The sequence below is a fragment of the Melanerpes formicivorus genome, unplaced genomic scaffold, assembly GCF_026170545.1.
Source record: "Melanerpes formicivorus ecotype bairdi unplaced genomic scaffold, bMelFor1.0.p_v2 SCAF_34, whole genome shotgun sequence".
NCBI classification, from domain to species: domain Eukaryota; kingdom Metazoa; phylum Chordata; class Aves; order Piciformes; family Picidae; genus Melanerpes; species Melanerpes formicivorus.
The window spans coordinates 8,234,789-8,253,316 of NW_027142386.1; the positions used below are offsets into that span (position 1 = coordinate 8,234,789).

An 18,528-nucleotide genomic window follows, 5' to 3' on the forward strand; every position below is an offset into this window, starting at 1 on the left:
GAACGATCACAGATAGTGCATCTGCTTGAGTTATACCACGAGGGTCAGGACTGATAAGAGACTATTTTAAGCTACTCTTAACAACAGGCTGTGAAACCGCAAGGTTGTGTGAAAGATAGCGGCGGAGGTCTGGGGAGCTGTGGAGTGAATTATTAACTGCTGCCTCCAGCCCGAGATGACAAATAAAATCCTGTTGCAGAAAGATGCTCAGTTGTGTCAAGCATCGATTCTGGGAGATGTCTAACAAATGGCTGCTGGGGAAGCACAGCAGCCCCCTGCACTGGGCTGTCTGATCAGGGCAGCTGAAGGCAGGCAGAGCCAGCAAATGAGATTAGCATTCCCTTTCAGTCATTATCTCTGCTTTCTTAACAAAAGACCTGGCGGCCCCCTGGGTCAAATGTGTGGTACAGACAGATGCACTTTGCAGATAGATTGATCTCAGTGTCTTGGTAAAAGCCACAGAGGGGCCATGAGCCAGCTCCAGGCAGGGCAAGGCAGACCTGCAGCAGAGTGGTGTTGGTTCAGGGCTGGGGTTTGGTTTGGTTTGTTCTGTTTTCAGTGGAGCTGTCTCTGTTTGGCACATTGTCACTCACTGCCCTGTGGTTCCTCCTGGCAAACACTCTTTGTGTTGACCACTCACAGCAATTAGCCAGGATGACATGAAAAGGGGAGGGGAGACTAATTAGAAATCACAATAGCTGAGTTTCTCTTCTGCAAACTGTGGTGGGTTAGTGCCCATCCTGAGGGCTTGCCAGTGCTTTGTCCTCCCTGCAGGGTGTTTTCCCCCTGGGAAACTGAGTCTGTTCCACTCCCCCCTCCCTGCCCAGCTAGGGTATAAAAAGCAGGACATTGCAGTCATCAGGCCTCCTTTTGGCTCCTGCCTCTCCTGGATGAGAGCTACTGCAGCTGCCTTCCTGCTACCCTGCCACATGGTCGGGCCTGATCCTTCTCCCTGCTGCCTCTGTGCCTCTTCAGAGAGAGAGAGAGACTGGTTTTGTGTTCTTCTTCTTTGTCCCCCTCCCATCCATCCTTGCTCCTTGCCCTTGTGAACCTTTCCTGTTATTGTTATATATGTATTGTTTAAAGAAAACTCTTTACCTCTCTACTTCCAAGCTGACTCCAAATTATTGCTTGGTGGATTTGCTCCTGCCTTTTTTTCCCTCTCTGCTGGGAGGGGGGGGAGCAGGGGAGAGATTCTCAGCCTTGCCCCCATCTGAGCTCTTAACTCCCAGTTAAGGCTTGAACCACCACACAATCTTGATCCCTGGCTGTGGACCAAAACCAAGAAAGAAGGAAGAGGAGATACCAAGGCAAAGAGCATTGCTGCTGCATGAGGTAGCTAAAGGCAGCTGAGGAACTGGGGCTGTTTAGCCTGGAGAAGAGGAGCCTGAGGGGAGACCTTCTGGCTCTCTACAGCTCCCTGAGAGCAGGCTGGAGGCAGGTGGGTTTGGCCTCTTCTGTTAAGTAACAACTGATAGAAGGAGAGGAAATGGCCTCAAGTTGCACCAGGGGAGGTTCAGGTTGGAGATGAGGAAAAATTTCTTTGCTGCAAGAGTGATCTGGCAGATCTGGCAGAGGCTGCCCAGGGAGGAGGTGGAGTCCCCATGCCTGGAGGTGTTCCAGAAACCTGTGCCCATGGCTCTTGGGGCCATGGTTTGGTGGCCATGGTTGGGCTGAAGGTTGGACTGGATGATCTTGGAGACCTTTTCCAACCTTAATGATCTTTGTCTGTGCTCTGGAGGAGCAGGCTGAGGAGGCTGCACTGGATTTGCTGAGCCTTGCGTGGTGGCTTCCATGCTGGGCTGCAGTCTGTGCCTGGCTTTCTTTTCCAGCCTGCTCTCCATGGTGTAAACAGGTTCAAGAGGGCTTAGCAGAATCGATGGTGATTTATTGTGGAGTCCTGTGCTGTTTCATTATATTCTTCCCCTTGTTGTGTCTGTTTGCTGGCTTAATGAATATTCAGTTCTGAGAAAGCAGAGCTCTCTCTGACACTGGCTGGGCAAGCAGTGTCTGAGTGCAGGAGTGTGATCCAAAACCTGCTGCAATCAGCCCGTCTCTGTCTGCTGGGGTCACTGAGCCTTGCAGCAGGCAGCGAGGGCTCAGCCCTCACCATTTACATTTCAGGCACAAATTCCTCCTCTCGATGCCTTTGGTGTTCTTGCTGGAGATCAGTGCAGCTCAGGTGCTTTCCTCATGCTGCCCATCCCCAACTGCCTGCATCAGACACAGCTAATTCCCACCCCCATTTGCCTTGCTGCACTTTTCCCCTGCGTGTGGTGGGGTGCAGGAGCTGGAGGTGATGTTGGGCTGTGGAGCAGTGAGATGGTTTACAAGCCTGACCATGGCTCTTTTTTCATTAACTTTGCTCATTTACTGAGGCTGTTAGGTGCTGCTTCTGGGTGATAATCCTGCAGATGATGGAGTAAGAGCCAGCCCTGCGTTTAATCACGAGGAGCTCGCTCTGCCTCGCTACAAGATTTAAGGCCAAGCAATGTGGCTGAGGAAAGCTTTCTGCTTTCTCCCACTTACAGAAAATGACAACAGCAGCCAAGCAAAGCTCAATGAGGAGCACAGGCTCTGCATACTGAGAGGAGGTGCTGCTGGAGCAGCAGGGCAGCAGGTCCTCGCCAGCCTCCTGTTACCACCAAGTGGCAGATGCCACTTTGCAGCTCACACCATTAAAAAATCATTAACTGACCCTTTGCATTTGACAAATTTTTGCTTCCAATGAATTTGGTTGCTGCAAGGCCACATTACTGAATCTGCTCAGTGCCCTGCAGGCTCAGAGGAGTGGATCTGGGGTTTGGGTTCTTGTCAGTGTCAGGTTTTCCATGTCCTTGCAACAGAGGATCACAGAATCATTAAGGTTGGAAAAGGCCTCCAAGATCATCCAGTCCTGTCATCATCAACCCAGCACCACCATGGCCACAGGGTTCTGGAACACCTCCAGGCTGGGGACTCCACCACCTCCCTGGGCAGCCTCTGCCAGTCCCTGACCTCTTTTGCAGCGAAGGGGTTTGTCCTCATCTCCAACCTAAACCTCCCCTGGCACAGCTTGAAGCCATTTCCTCTGCTCTCACCTTATCCTAAGGAGGAGAGACTGACCCCCCAACCCCCACCTCACTGCAGCCTCCTTTCAGGTAGCTGTAGAGAGCAATGAGGTCTCCTTTCAGCCTCCTCTTCTCCCCCAGCTCCTTCAGCTGCTCCTCCCCAGCCCTGCTCCCCAGCTCTGTTGCCCAGCTGCTCCTCAGACCCTGTTTGACTGCTTTACCATCATGCACTACGCACAAGCAATGCGAGGCTCCTGCACCGGGCAGCTCTGCTGCTCTGGCTCCTTGTGTTTGTTAGTTCAGCAGCAGAGTTTGCATCAGGAGCAGGCAGTGGCTGAGCTCTGCTGTGAGTTGATTAATTCCCACCGAATAAGACAATTTCTGGGGCTTTGTTCTTGTGGTACAATGTGAAGACTGAACACCTGTAAGTGGCTGCAGTCTGGAAGAGTGAACACATCAGGCACGGACTAACAAATGAGTCCTGAAGCCCTGTGTGCCACGCCAGATGGGGATGGGATGGCACAGCCGGGTGGCTCTGATGAGCTGCTGAGTTCAGTGCAGAAAATACTTTCTAGACAACAGAATCTGCCAGAGCCATGAGTCACCTGCAGCCCCCAGCTCGCTTGGGTCAGCAAACCCCCTTTGCTCTGCCCCTTTTTGCCTCATAACTCCAGGCAGGTGGTGGAGTCCCCATCCCTGCAGGTGTTCAGAACATGCAGACATGGCCCCTGGGGCCGTGGCTTAGTGCCCATGGTGGTGCTGGCTGAGGGCTGGAGCTTGTGGACAAGGCTCAGCAGCTGTTGACCCAGCTGTGCTCCAGTTCAGGAGCGCTCTGGCGGCTTGGGCTGCAGAGGCTTCTCCTTTGCCTCTCAGAGTGGCATGGAAATGAAATGGCCATCAGCAGGAGTGGGGAGTGCTGGCAGCCTGAGAGCATCTATTTTTGTGCAGAGCCTCTGAATGCAGAGGGGATGGTTAGGCATGGGAGAGATTACATTTTTCTGAGGCTTTTCTCCTTCTGATTTAGGAGACCATAGCCCTGAATCTGTAACTCTCCATGGCAAATGCATTTCGATCTGCACAGCGTACAGAGCAGTTGTTGTCATTGCTTTTGGCATTCTTTGGGGGCTGCTGCTTGTTGTGATGTGGAGAATTCTGGCAAATTGTCTCTCCATGGTCTGGGGTGGGTTGTTTTTTTCTTTAGACTGAATCAAAATGAAATCTTTGCCACACAGAAGCTTTCAGCTGCAGAGCTGGATGGGAGCTGAGTGTCCTTATTCCTAATTAATGTATTGAGAAACAACATGAAGTGGCTTGTCTGTGATTGTGCAGGAAAGTCACTGCCTCCAACTTGGAATAAATTCAGGAGGGTTTGGATCTGCATCCGTTGCCCTTCCAGCAGCTTCTTCCTTTGATTCATTTGCTTCTTTTTAAAGATGTCTCTTCCCAGCAGCCCTGAAAGTCAGCTCAGTTGTGTGGCACTGCCATGGCTGCTGCTGGCAGCTGAGCTGGCACGCTCCAGGAGTTAAATCTGCATTGGCTACCAGGGGGGGTCAAGAATCACAGAATGGTTTGGGTTAGAAGGGACCTTAAAGATCATCCACTTCCAAGCCCCCTGCCATGGGCCTCCCACCAGCCCAGGCTGCTCAAGGCCTCATCCAACCTGGCCTTGACCACCTCGAGGGAAGGGACATCTGCAACCTCCCTGGGCAGCCTGTGCCAGGCTCCCCCCAGCCTCAGAGTAACTTCTACAGGGAGGAGACAGACACCCAGCTCAAGACAGTGCCATGCCTGGAAAGAGCTTGCAGCCTCTTCTGATCAGTATTTCTGGTTTGCTAATTCATCTCTGGGTTTGTGCTTAGCAGCAGCACTTCTTTTAATAGGGTGAGATTATGAAGTGCTCTGTAGAGAAGTTCTCAGCAGTGTGGGGTTTAAAAGGAGGCAGGAAGGAAGAAGGAGAGAGAAGGGAAAAAATAGAATAGAAATTTCCCTCTGTCCTTTTCAGCTGACTGGGAGCAGGTTGAAAGCAGTCCCAAGGCATGACATAGCATCTATTAATCCTGGGAGACACACTCTCCACATGGCTAATGATCCACTCCATGCATTCATTTCCTTTGGTTTCAGCAGCTTAGTTCTGAGCATTAGAATGATGGATTTGTCTTGATCCTGAAGGCTTCCATTTGAAAGTCAAAACTTCTCCTGGTAGAATGCTTAACCCTGTTGGCTCCTGCAGGAAGCTTCTGCCACCCAAAAGGCAGGCAAGCAGCCAGAGGGGCTCAGGAGGTAGCAAGCCCACAGCAATCTTTAGTTAGGTGCAAGCAAAAATGGCAAGTTTCATGTGGTAGGAGTTCCCTTCCCTTCCCTTCCCTTCCCTTCCCTTCCCTTCCCTTCCCTTCCCTTCCCTTCCCTTCCCTTCCCTTCCCTTCCCTTCCCTTCCCTTCCCTTCCCTTCCCTTCCCTTCCCTTCCCTTCCCTTCCCTTCCCTTCCCTTCCCTTCCCTTCCCTTCCCTTCCCTTCCCTTCCCTTCCCTTCCCTTCCCTTCCCTTCCCTTCCCTTCCCTTCCCTTCCCTTCCCTTCCCTTCCCTTCCCTTCCCTTCCCTTCCCTTCCCTTCCCTTCCCTTCCCCTCCCCTCCCCTCCCCTCCCCTCCCCTCCCCTCCCCTCCCCTCCCCTCCCCTCCCCTCCCCTCCCCTCCCCTCCCCTCCCCTCCCCTCCCCTCCCCTCCTCTCCCCTCCTCTCCCCTCCTCTCCCCTCCCCTTTTTTTCCTGTTGTTTCTGAGGCAGCTGCTGTCTAGCTGGGAAGGAAATGGATAACTCCAGGCTGCAGCCAACAGGGTGCTGGCACTGGAGCCATTGATTTCCCTCCCTGCCAGGCAGAGGCTGCTGCTGTCTCTCTGCAGCCTGCACTCGTTCTGGGCTTCATTACCAGAGCAGCCATGCAGAATTGAGTGGAGTTGCTCTGCAGAGAGGGTTGCTTGGTGCAGCCACTTGCTTTAGAGACCCTAAAGACCACTTCTGTGGTCCCCTTGAAATGACAGCGTTGGACTGAAGCTGTTTCACTAATGGGAGGTTTCTGCCCCCTCCAGGATGGATGTTTTGATGCTTTCTCTTCTCTCTCTGCTTTTGCTTTTTTGCTCTTGAAAAAGGCAAGGAGCTGGCTGCAGCTTTGGCTGTGGGAGCTGAGCTGCACAACTTAGCTCTTTCCAAAGAGCTGTTTATGCTTGGAACTTAAAGAGACAGATTCTGACAGGTGCCTCACCACACAGGAGCCAAAGAGCCCAAAGAGCTACTGCTCCTCTTCTGGCAGGACATGAGGAGGAGGATGGAGCCAGGAGGGAGTTGGTCTCTTCTCCCTAGTCTCAGGTGATAGAAGGAGAGGAAATTACCTGAAACTGTGCCAGGGAAGGCTTAGGTTGGAGAAGAGGACAAATTTCTTTGCTGACAGAGTGGCCAGGGATGGGAAGAGGCTGCCCAGGGAGGAGGTGGAGTCCCCATGCCTGGAGGGGTTCCAGAACCCTGTGGCCATGGCAGCTGGGGCCATGGTTTGGGGGCCATGGTGGTGCTGGGTTGCTGCTTGGACTGGAGGATCTTGGAGGTCTTTTCTAACCCAGAGTTTCCTGTGGTGCTGACTGGCATTCAAAACACAAAACTCCTACATTTCAAATCCCTTTTGTTCAAAACAAAAATAAGAGCACTAACTCCAAGCATGTAATTGTTATTACAAAATCCTGCAAGTTTGACCTGATTTGACCTCCCCAGAACAAAGGCTTTGAAGTTCTTTAACAAGGATTTTGATGTGCCATGTTCCTTTAAGGCACTCTCCCTGAGCCAGAGCAGCCTGGTTTGATGCACTGGAAAGGGTTTTTTCAGGAACAGTAGTGAGCTGCTGGAGTGCTGGGGGTTAGTCTGGGTCAGTGGCTGTGCAAATATTTGCATGAAGACCTCTTGCTGGATGGCTGAACCTAAGCAACCTTCCAGCACCACAGAAGGACAGGGAAAATGTTCTGTGAGCAGAACTGTTGGCAGGCTCCTTCAAAAAGGTGGAATGCAGGACATGAAGTGCTTGGTGTTGAAGAGGAGAGCTCTGCCTAGCCAAGTGTGGGGTGTCCCTGCCCATGGCAGGGGGGTTGGAACTAGATGATCCTTGTGGTCCCTTCCAACCCTGACTGATACTATGAAACTATGAAACTATGAAACTATGAAACTATGAAGGGAGTCATTTGTCTGCAATGCAAAAGGCACTTTGCTGCCTCCACAACTTTTAGGTGATAGAATCCCAGAGTGGCTCAGGTTGGAAGGGACCTCAGAGGTCATCTGCTCCAACCTCCCCACCATGCCCAGGGACACCTCTCAACCAGAGTCAGCTGCTCAAGGCCTCATCCAGCCTGGCCAGGCAGGAGGCAGCCCCAGCCTCCCTGGGCATCCTGTTCCAGAGCCTCAGCACCCTCCTACTGAAGGACTTCTTCCTCAGTTCCAGGCCAACCCTGCTCTGCCTCAGCTTCAAACCATTCCCCCTTGGCCTGGCTCCAGACACCCTCATGAAGAGTCCCTCTGCAGCCTTCCTGCAGGATCCCTTCAGGGTTGGAGAGCAGCTGAGGGTCCCTCTTGGCAGCTCTGTTTCTTTCTCCAGATGTGGTTGGGTACAAGGTGGGGCCAGGAGGCAGTAGCACAGTCACTGTTCATTGAATGGTAAGGATGACTCATGCTTGTCCAGCTCTGAGAATTAGATTTCCTGTTGCAGGTCATTGCCTTTGCTTTGTCTGTTGGTCGTTGTCTCTTTCTAGAAGCTCTACCTTGAATCAGTGAAAATTAAGCTCACCATTGCCATGATTAACTTGCAGCCATTAGAGCTGATGGTGATGCTTGGCTTTTATATTCTTCGAAGATACTTGAGGCAGAGTTGCTGTCTAGACACCATCATTTTCTATTCAATCCCAAATTGTTCCCAGTGTGGTTTCTGGTTGTAACATCAGGGTGGAAGAAATACCATGAAATGAAACAGAGAGCTATCTATAGACTCTTCAGCCCAGAAGAATTCACTTAGGCTGGCAAACACAATTCAGATTTTCCTCTAAATTAAATTCTCTCTGTTACTTGTTTGCAAGCAGAGAGCCAGAGGATGCCCAACGCTGCCAGGATCCAGGGCAGTCAGGTTCCTTCTCTTTCCACAGGGGAGAAAAACAAAAGCTCTGTGCTTTCAGTGGGCTCCCTGACTCCCTGCAGGTGTTTGTGTCTGCTCTCAAGTTAGGCTTTGTCACAGCTCATGGAAAAACAGAATTTGGGCAGTTTCAGACTCATCCTTCAAATTCTCACTCAGTGCAGTAATGCCAGAAGGGAGCTGAGACTCTGGCACAGGCTGCCCAGGGAGGCTGTGGCTGCCTCCTGCCCGGGGGTGTTCAAGGCCAGGCTGGATGAGGCCTTGAGCAGCTGAGGCTAGCTGAGAGGTGTCCCTGGGCACGGTGGGGAGCTTGGAGGGGATGAGCTCTGAGGTCCCTTCCAACCTGAGCCACTCCATGATTCCAAGATTGCTTTGTGCTCCTTATCTGAGTGTCCTACAGCACAACCTTGACTTGGGAGAGGATGAGCAGCATCCAGGGGCTGCTGGCTCTCAAAATTGAAGTTGGCCTTAAAACATTGTGAAAAAATAAACCCAAACCCACCCACAAATTTCTCTGATTTATCTGAGCTGTGAGTACGTTGGAATTTGAGCAGCTCTCCAAGCAGCCAAACCAGCAGGGAAGCAAGCAGAGCCCAAATTCAGGTGCACTTAACAGGCCTGTGGATGAGTGGATGTTTAATAGCTGATCTCACCCCCCCAGCCCCTGGGAAATACCAACCCGATGGGCAGGGCTCCAGTGGTGAATGTTTAATGCATCTTTAGTGATTAAAGAGCTCTTTTCCTCCACTGCTTGAAGGAGATCACAGTGGCTTTAAAGAGCAGTTTAAAGTCATAACAACAATGGGGAATTAGTAATTGTAGCTGACCACAGCTCGCTCCGGCAGGGAAGGGCTGCGGCTGTTTGCACACCAGAGCTGTGGTGGAACATTGGAGACAAAAGGAAATCACCACTTGGAGAGCAGCAAAGGAGCCAGAGCTGCCTGGCAGAGATCCTCTGGCTTCTTTGTGTCTCACAGTGAGAGACTGGGCACTGCTGCCCTGTGCTGGGCACTGCTGAGGCCACACCTCCAATACTGCCTTCAGTTCGGGGCACTCACTGCAGACAATCAAGAAGGACATGGAGAGGCTGGAGCAGGTCCAGAGAAGGGCAACGAAACTGGGGAAGGGTCAGGAGAGAAGGGCTGGGGAGGAGCAGCTGAGGGAGCTGGGGGTGTTCAGTCTGGAGGAGAGGAGGCCGAAGGGAGACCTCACTGATCTCTACAGCTCCCTGAAAGGAGGCTGCAGTGAGGTGGGGACTGGTCTCTTCTCCCTAGGATCAGGTGATAGGACAAGAGGAAATGGCCTGAAATTGTGCCAGGGGAGGCTTAGGTTGGAGATGAGGACAAATTCCTTTGCTTGTGGTCAGGGATTGGCAGAGACTGCCCAGGGAGGAGGTGGTGTCCACATCCCTGGAGGTGTTCCAGAAACCTGGGGCCATGGAACCCGGGGCCATGTTCTGGTGTCCATGGTGGGGTTGGGTTGCTGGTTGGATTGGATGATCCTGGAGGCCTTTTCCAACCTTAATGGTTCTGGGTTTAAGCTGACTGGTGCTGATAGAAAGGGAACCAGTGCAGCTCCTGATTGTCTGTGATGGCCTCTGCAGAGATGCAGTAAATAGAAGCAGAGAATTGTTTTGGTTGGAAGAGAGCTCCGAGATCATCGAGTCCAAGGCCAAGTCCTTGCAGAATGCAGGCTGTGCTCTTGCTGGATGCAGTGCTCTGGCACAACCCCTGCAGGGTGCACATTCATCTGCTAGCTGGGTGCCTCCTCGTGCCAAGGACCAAGCCGCTCGGCGTTCCTGGGAAGCAGAACTGCCTCCAGCAAGAGTAACTGTTTACAGAAGTGGGAAGTTAGTACAACAGAAGGCAGGAGGCCCAGATGGTGTGGTTGTGAATGGAGCTGGAGATCTCCCATGGTGTCAAGAGAGATGCAGGGTTTTGCTTACTCCATCCTGCCATTCGGAAGAGGGAAACTGGCAGCTCCCTCCCTGAGCCAAGCTCTCTGGAATGCTGCTGGTGGGTTTCTTTTCCAGCCTGACACTGCCGTGGGTGGTGTGGTCCAAACTGCACATCTGCAAGGGACTGGCTTGCCTGAAACCTGCAGAACTAGGCTGGCTTTTTAATTTCCTCCATTATCCATTTCCCTGTTCATTTGCCCTTGCCTACAACCTTGCCCTCTTGCCCTCCAGCAGCTAGAAGCTCAGTGTGCTCCCAGCAGGGAATGAGGAGCAGAAGCCTGTAAGGAGATGCTGCTTTCTCTGACTCCACCACAGCTCACCCCTCACTGCCTGGCTCTTGTTCTTTCCCCCGTGAATTTCAGCACCAAAAGAGCTGTCCCAGGGTTGGCAATGTGGTCTGTGCAAGCCTCTCTCTTTCTCTGTATCAATCTTCTGCTCATCTATGAGATTCCTGCTCCTGCCATGGGTCCCCGACACTGCAAGCTGATTTCAGTGCGTTCTCAGCACAGCACAGCTTCCAGACCAAGTTCTCTAGAAGCAGAGTAGCAGGGTGGGTGAAAGCTGCTGCTTTGGGGGTACCTCTGGCAGGTAAAATGCTCTCATGGAGAGCTACCTTCTGGGCAGGCAGCAGGGAAGGCTCAAACTGAAACTTCAGCTCCTTACTTCCATTGCCATTCCTGCAGTGGTACCTTCTGCCCGGGGTGGGTAGCTGCTTCACTCCTTGTCTGCAGAGCACTGACCAAGTCTTGTCTCTCTGATCTTCTCCTCCTCCTCCCAGCTAGCAGGTTCCCTTTTTCATCCCCTTTATTTATGCCCTCTTTGCTCCAACCCCTCTCCATCTTAATTCCATATGTTTATCATCTTTCCCATCACCAAGCTGTGAATAATTTTGTGGGGGAATCATGCAGCTGCATGGGAATCAGCTGTTTGGCACAAGCACTGTGCTGGCTCGCTGGAGAAGTCCCTGGGTTAGGAGACAATTGCTGCTAAAGTGTTTTGGAGAGCACAGAGAAACAGCCTCCACCAGCGGTGCCAGTCCCAGGCTTGTAACAGGCCTAAGTTCTTGCTGGATTGACTAAGGGACAGTGAGTTAAAAACACAGCAAGGCTGTGTGGATTTCTTTGCTTTCTGCTGCTCTTCGAGCTGCAGAGCACTGCACAACCCCAGCTCACAGTCTCACAGTATCACCAAGGTTGGAAGAGACCTCAAAGATCATCGAGTCCAGCCTGTCACCACAGACCCCATGACTAGACCATGGCACCAAGTGCCACATCCAATCTCCTCTTGAACACCTCCAGGGATGGGGACTCCACCACCTCCTTGGGCAACCCATTCCAATGACCAATGACTCTCTCTGAGAAGAACTTTCTCCTCACCTCCAGCCTAAACTTCCCCTGGCACAGCTTGACACTGTGTCCTCTTGTTCTGGTGCTGGGTGCCTGGGAGAAGAGACCAACCCCCACCTGGCTACAACCTCCCTTCATGGAGTTGTAGAGAGCAATGAAGTCACCCCTGGGCCTCCTCTTCTCCAGGCTGAACAACCCCAGCTCCCTCAGCCTCTCCTCACAGGGCTGTGCTCAAGGCCTCTCCCCAGCCTTGTTGCCCTTCTCTGGACACCTTCAAGTCTCTCAATGTCCTTCTTAAACTGAGGGGCCCAGAACTGGACACAGGACTCAAGGTGTGGCCTAACCAATGCAGAGTACAGGGCACAATGACTTCCCTGCTCCTGCTGGCCACACTGCTCCTGCTGCAGGCCAGGATGCCATTGGCCTTCTGGGCCACCTGGGCACACTACTGGCTCATGTTTAGGCAGCTGTCAATCAGCACCCCTAGGTCCCTCTCTGTCCAGCTCCCTCAGCTGCTGCTCCCTCAGCTGCTGCTCCCCAGCCCTATTCCCCAGCCCCTTCCCTCTCTTGGTTGCCCTTCCCTGGTGAGGTGTGGCCTCCCCAGTGCCCGGAGCAGGGGCAGGATCCTGTCACACTTCGGTGGGGGAACCTCCTGGCTGTGTTTAACCCTGGTGCAAGTCTCCCAGCCAGGCTCCATTAGCAGGCACAGGATGCAGTGCTGCACCTCCAGCTGCTCTCCAGCTGCAGCGGTGGCTCTCGGGCAGCCAGGCACTGGCATTGTGCTGTCCCAGGCGCTGGCATTGCACTGTCTCAGGCGCTGGCATTGTGCTGTCTCAGGCGCTGGCATTGTGCTGTCTCAGGCGCTGGCATTGTGCTGTCTCAGGCGCTGGCATTGCGCTGTCCCAGGCGCTGGCATTGCGCTGTCTCAGGCGCTGGCATTGTGCTGTCTCAGGCGCTGGCATTGTGCTGTCTCAGGCGCTGGCATTGCGCTGTCCCAGGCGCTGGCATTGTGCTGTCTCAGGCGCTGGCATTGTGCTGTCTCAGGCGCTGGCATTGCGCTGTCTCAGGCGCTGGCATTGTGCTGTCTCAGGCGCTGGCATTGTGCTGTCTCAGGCGCTGGCATTGCGCTGCCTCAGGCGCTGGCATTGCGCTGTCTCAGGCGCTGGCATTGTGCTGTCTCAGGCGCTGGCATTGCGCTGTCTCAGGCACTGGCATTGCGCTGTCTCAGGCGCTGGCATTGTGCTGTCTCAGGCGCTGGCATTGTGCTGTCCCAGGCGCTGGCATTGCGCTGTCTCAGGCGCTGGCATTGTGCTGTCTCAGGCACTGGCATTGCGCTGTCTCAGGCACTGGCATTGCGCTGTCTCAGGCGCTGGCATTGTGCTGTCCCAGGCGCTGGCATTGCGCTGTCTCAGGCGCTGGCATTGTGCTGTCCCAGGCGCTGGCATTGCGCTGTCTCAGGCGCTGGCATTGTGCTGTCTCAGGCGCTGGCATTGCGCTGTCTCAGGCGCTGGCATTGTGCTGTCCCAGGCGCTGGCATTGCGCTGTCTCAGGCGCTGCCATTGTGCTGTTTCAGGCGCTGGCATTGCGCTGTCTCAGGCGCTGGCATTGCGCTGTCTCAGGCGCTGGCATTGTGCTGTCCCAGGCGCTGGCATTGCGCTGTCTCAGGCGCTGGCATTGTGCTGTCCCAGGTGCTGGCATTGCGCTGTCTCTGGCGCTGGCATTGTGCTGTCTCAGGCGCTGGCATTGCGCTGTCTCTGGCGCTGGCATTGTGCTGTCCCAGGCGCTGGCATTGCGCTGTCTCTGGCGCTGGCATTGTGCTGTCCCAGGCGCTGGCATTGTGCTGTCCCAGGTGCTGGCATTGTGCTGTCTCAGGCGCTGGCATTGTGCTGTCCCAGGCGCTGGCATTGCGCTGTCCCAGGCGCTGGCATTGTGCTGTCCCAGGCGCTGGCATTGTGCTGTCCCAGGCGCTGGCATTGCGCTGTCTCTGGCTCTGGCATTGTGCTGTCTCTCTCCGTAGCGTTAAAGCAGCAGAGGAGAAAGCTCCAAGAGAGGACCATCAAGTGATTTTCCACGACTTGTTTCTATTTCTAATAGTCTCCTCCATTAATCCCCACTGGAGAGCAAACACTCTTCTTGTAATGATCCTGAAGAGCAACACAATCTTCTCTGCTTGCTTTTGCTTCTTTTTCTTCTCAGTTTCGCTTCCTTCGGAGCAGCTCCGCACCGCCTCAGCTCGCCGCAGATTTGAATGATAAAGACACTCAGATAGCCCTATTAAACCAGAGCTCTGCTGTTTGCTGGGAGACTACAATTTGTACAAGAAGCTCCAGATAACCTCTTCACCTTCCCCCACAGAGCTGTAATCCGTGGGTTCGGCCATATGGAGCTGGTATTCACACAGAGTGAATGTAAATAAAGCTTTGTAATGCCTTTGATATCAAAGCTATTTATGCCTCTCTCTCAGCAAGTATTTCCATTCTCTCCCAGACATAGTTAGCATAAAAGCAACCCCCTGTTTGGAATGCTTTTAGAGTGGAAAAAAACACCAAACAAACCCAAAAACCTCCAAAACTTTAATCTCTTGTTCCTTGCCTTCAGAAGGTCGTCAGAAAGTTTCCTCCTCCAGTTATTATTTATTGGGCAGAGGATTTAGCAAACAGTGGGAGGACACTGAGGGGCTGCAGGGCATCCAGAGAAGAGCAACAGAGCTGCTGAAGGGCCTTAAGCACAGCTGAGAGACCTGGGATTGTTCTGCCTGGAGAAGAGGAGGCTGAGGGGAGACCTCATTGCTCTCTGCAGCTCCCTGCAAGGAGCTGCAAGGTAGGGGTTGGTCTCTTCTCACATGCAACAAGTGACAGGACAAGAGGAGATGGCTTCAAGTTGTGCCAAGGGAGGTGTGGGAGGTGTAGGTTGAATATTAGGGAAAATGTCTTCCCAGCAAAGGCTCTGAGGCACTGGCACAGGCTGCCCAGGGAGGTGGTGGAGTCCCTATCCCTGAAGGGGTTTAAAAGCTGTGTCCATGGGGTGCTGATGTGGCTTAGGCCGTGGCTTAGCAGCAGTGTGGGGCTCTGAGCTCTGGGTGAGCTGTTAGACTTGATGATCTCAAAGGTCTCTTCCAGCCTCAAGAGTTCTATGGTCTGTGATGCTGTAAGGCTTGGGGAGCCAAAGACTCACAGTCCTGGGTGGGTTCCTCAGCTTCTCCTACCCAGCCCTGTTCTCCAGACCCTTCCCCAGCTTCACTGCCATTCTCTGGGCATGCTCCAGCCCCTCAGTGTCCAAGAGAGGACACAAATCATCTGTCCATTCCCAGGAGATGCTGGGCCAGAGGCAGTGGATCAGTCAGCACCTTAAGGCAAGTGTCAGACCTCTCAAGCTTTGTGCCCAGTGTTAATCACTTCCCTGTAAAACTTCTTAGACAGCAGAGCCTTGGAAGGTCACCTGGAATAAATCAGTCATGATTCACAGCAGATCTGATTAATGATGGCTCAAGGTCACGCAGATAGAGTCTGGAGTGTGTCTGACCGGGTGTGCAGGCAGCGTGGGGCTGTTGAAGCAGCAGCCCTGTGTGTAAACTGAGGTTGGTTTGTTTGTGCACGTTGCATAATTAATAAATCACAAGAGGCAGAGTGGAAATTCACAGGCTACAGCCTGGGCCTGAGCTGCAGATGGATAAAAATGAGATAATTTCTCTGTAGCAGTGGTAAAGGAGTTTGATTTGTGCAGTGTTCTAGCAAAGCTTTGATCACCCTCCCAGCAGAAGTCCAGAGGAGTCCTGGTTTGAAACACTGGGAGAGGAGAAATGGAGATCAGCAGAATGAAAGCTGCAGGGAAGGTGTGGAGAATGCTGCTTCCTTGGGCTGGGGGCAGAGGGGTGGTGCTGAGCTGTGGCTGATTGAGGTTTAATTTAAGATCAATTAGTCACCATTTTAATTAGGCTAGCAGGCAAAGCTGAGGCTGCTGTGTTGAGGTGCTGCAGACACCCATTTGAAGTTAACTCTTGTGCTGAGCAGCTTCTGCCTCCCTTCTGCAGGCAGCAGCTGGGTGGGAAGAGGCAGTGCTGTCCCCTCAGACTCACAGGCAGAGAGGCAGCGGAGAGAAAGCTCTGGAGCTCAGGGTTGCTCTCAGACTTCTCTGATCTTGAACTGTTTCTGTCATTTCAGCAGAGGAATAGCCTCAGCTTGCACCAGGGGAGGTTGACCACCCTTTAGGGCAAGAAATTGTTCTTCAGGTCCAGCTGAGGAAATACTTCATGAGACAAACTGCAGAGGGATTTTCCCCAGGGTTTAGTCTGGTGTAACCCACTGCTAGGGGCAGAGCCCTGTGCTGTCAGCAGCTGTAGGATATGTCCCAGGGCTCTGCTGCAGCCTCTGGCTTACAGAGCTGTGAGATAAGCTCTCTGAAAGCTGGTTCCTGGCCTGTGCAGTGTCCCTGCATTAAAAAGACTTTTTTTCCTCATGGGCTTTTGACATCTGTCTGCAAGTGCTAAGGACTTTAAAGCCCTTGGTCTGCCTGCATCTGGATCTTGAGGTGTGGTGCCCTTGCCTTGGTTCCTTTCCAGCTCGTGGCTGTGTTGTTTCGCTGCCAGCTTCATCCTAGCACTTCTCTGACTTTTTTCCTGGCTGGACTCATTGTACAATGAAACCTGGACCAGCCCTTCCATGACACAAATAAATTGTACTTGGTCTCACCAGCCTCTAAAGAAAATCCATTTGCTGATCCCTTTGAAATCAGGGAAGATTCTTTCGTGTCTGTTCAAGCAAGAAGCTTTGGCATCCTCTGAAAATGAAAGGAGGAAGGGAGTGGAGGCATTTGTTTAATAGGAACCTGTCTCTGAAGCTCTCAGACTGAGCCCCAGAGCTGTAGGGGATTGGATCTGGTGTGGAGAGGAGGTCACCAGATCACAGAATGGTAGGGGGTGGAAGGGACCTCTGGAGATCATCCAATCCAGCCCTGCTAACACAGCTGTGCCTGGATCAGGTGGCACAGGAACACAATCTCCAGGTGGGCTTTGAAAGTCTCCAAAGGAGACTCCACAGCCTCTCTGGGCAGCCTGCTCCAGGGCTCTGTCACCCCCCCTGTAGCTGCATCTCCACTTAGAAAGCAAAAAGCATGGACCCAGGGATCCTGGTTTTGTATCAGAGGTGTCTGAGCCATGTCCATGGTGGTGGCAGTGGCACAGCTCCATTCATAGACAAGATCTTTGTTCACACCCAGGACTGTTAACCCAGGGCTTTATTTTTAAACCTGTGATGTTCACAGGAGCCTGGCACTTGGCAGTCTCAGGCAGATTAAAGTGGTCCCAAGGCTTGGTGCTTCCCAGCATGCACATCCTGCACTCTCCTGAGCAGCCTGGGACTCACCAACATGAATTTTAAAGACGATGAAAATCAGGTGCAGGAGGAAAGAAAGTTCTGGGCTCAGCTGTTTGAAGGACTTGAGTGGTGTGAGGCTCGACACCAGGACTGACAGAGGCATACCTGTGAACATAAGGGGCTGCAGCAGCTCTCCAAAGCAAAGGTTTGGGCAGGCACCAAACCCAAACCTGGTCTCTTGCATCTTAGGTGGGTGAAGGAGCAACTGAGCTGCTTGCCTCCTTGAAGTGCCATTTTAACACCAGTTGACTGCACTTGGAATTGGCAGCAGAAATTTATGCCTTGAAAATGGCAAAGATGAAAATCTGTCTGCATGGTCCTGGGAGGCTTCTGCTACCACTGCAAACTGGGAGAGCTTCTACTAGAGCTGGCCAGCAGGAGCAGGGCAGGGATTGCCCCCCTGGACTGGGCACTGGTGAGGCTACACCTTGAGGGCTGGGGTCAGTTTTGGGCCCTTCACCCCAGGAAGAACGTTGAGGGGCTGAAGCAAGTCCAGAGAAGGGCAAAGCTGGTGATGGGTGTGGAAAGCAGGGCTGGGGAGGAGCAGCTGAGGGAGCTGGGGGTGGGGGGGGGGGGGTAGTGTGGAGAAAAGGAGGCTGAGGGGAGACCTCATTGCTCTCACAGAATCAACCAGATTGGAAGAGACCTCCAAGATCATCAAGTCCAACTGATTGCCCAACCCTAACTGATCAACTAGACCATGGCACTGAGTGCCTCATAACCAGTCTCTTCTTAAACACCTGCAGGGATGCTGACCCCACCCCCTCCCTGGGCAGCCCATTCCGAGGGGCAAGCCCCCTGAAACGCAGCTGCAGTGAGCTGGGGCTGGGTCTCTTCTCCTTAGCATCAGGTGAGAAAATGAAAGGAAAAGGCCTCAAGTTGTGCCACAGGAAGTTTAGGCTGGATACTAGCAAGAAAATTCTCTGCTGCAAGTGTGGTCAGGGGCTGGCACAGGCTGCCCAGGAAGGCAGTGGAGTCCCCATCCCTGGAGGTGTTAGAGAACCTGTGGCCATGGTACGTGGGGCCACGGTTTGGTGGCCATGGTGGGGTTGGGCTGGTGGTTGGAGTCAATCTTCAGGGCCTTTTCCAGCTGATTTTGTGATTCCTCCTGCAGGGTAAAACTGAAAGGCTAACCCAGGGAGCTGAATGCTCCGGGGTTGGGGTTTGTGCCAGTGGCTGCTGGGCTGTGGGTGCTGCAGGAGCTGCTCCAGACCACGCACCTTGATTAACTGAGCTGCATAATTTATGCCTCTGCTTATTTAATCACTCCAGAGTTTTGGTATTTGCTGGCAGTTGCTAGATTGCTTTATTAAATTGAGGCTGTGTTGAAGGAAATTTATTTTTGTGTATTCCTCCTTCATATTTTTTTCCCCCTTTCCTTAACTGTTGTCACATAAATTACTGCGTTATCGATGGATCTGTGTGCAGAGCCTTCCTGCTTGCTTCCCATGCCAGAATCCTCTAAATCATGCCTGGCATCTGTATTATATCTTACTTCATGCAATCCTTCTCCATGATGGATGGACTTCCTTTGCTTTCTTCTTTCACATCAGACAAAGCATTCAGACTTGAAAGCAATGGAGATTAGAAAAATCCCAACCTCTAGATTTTGCCTCTTGACTCACCTTGGCAGTGATGGAGGCTGGGGCAAG

At 52.8% G+C, this 18,528-nt stretch overlaps 1 protein-coding gene across 2 annotated transcripts in view; it reads left to right on the top strand.

Annotated features, from left to right (window-relative positions):
* Positions 1-18,528, top strand: part of LRRTM4 (leucine rich repeat transmembrane neuronal 4) — a 126,470-nt gene that overhangs the window by 76,841 nt on the left and 31,101 nt on the right. The gene's annotated exons all lie outside the window — the stretch shown is intronic.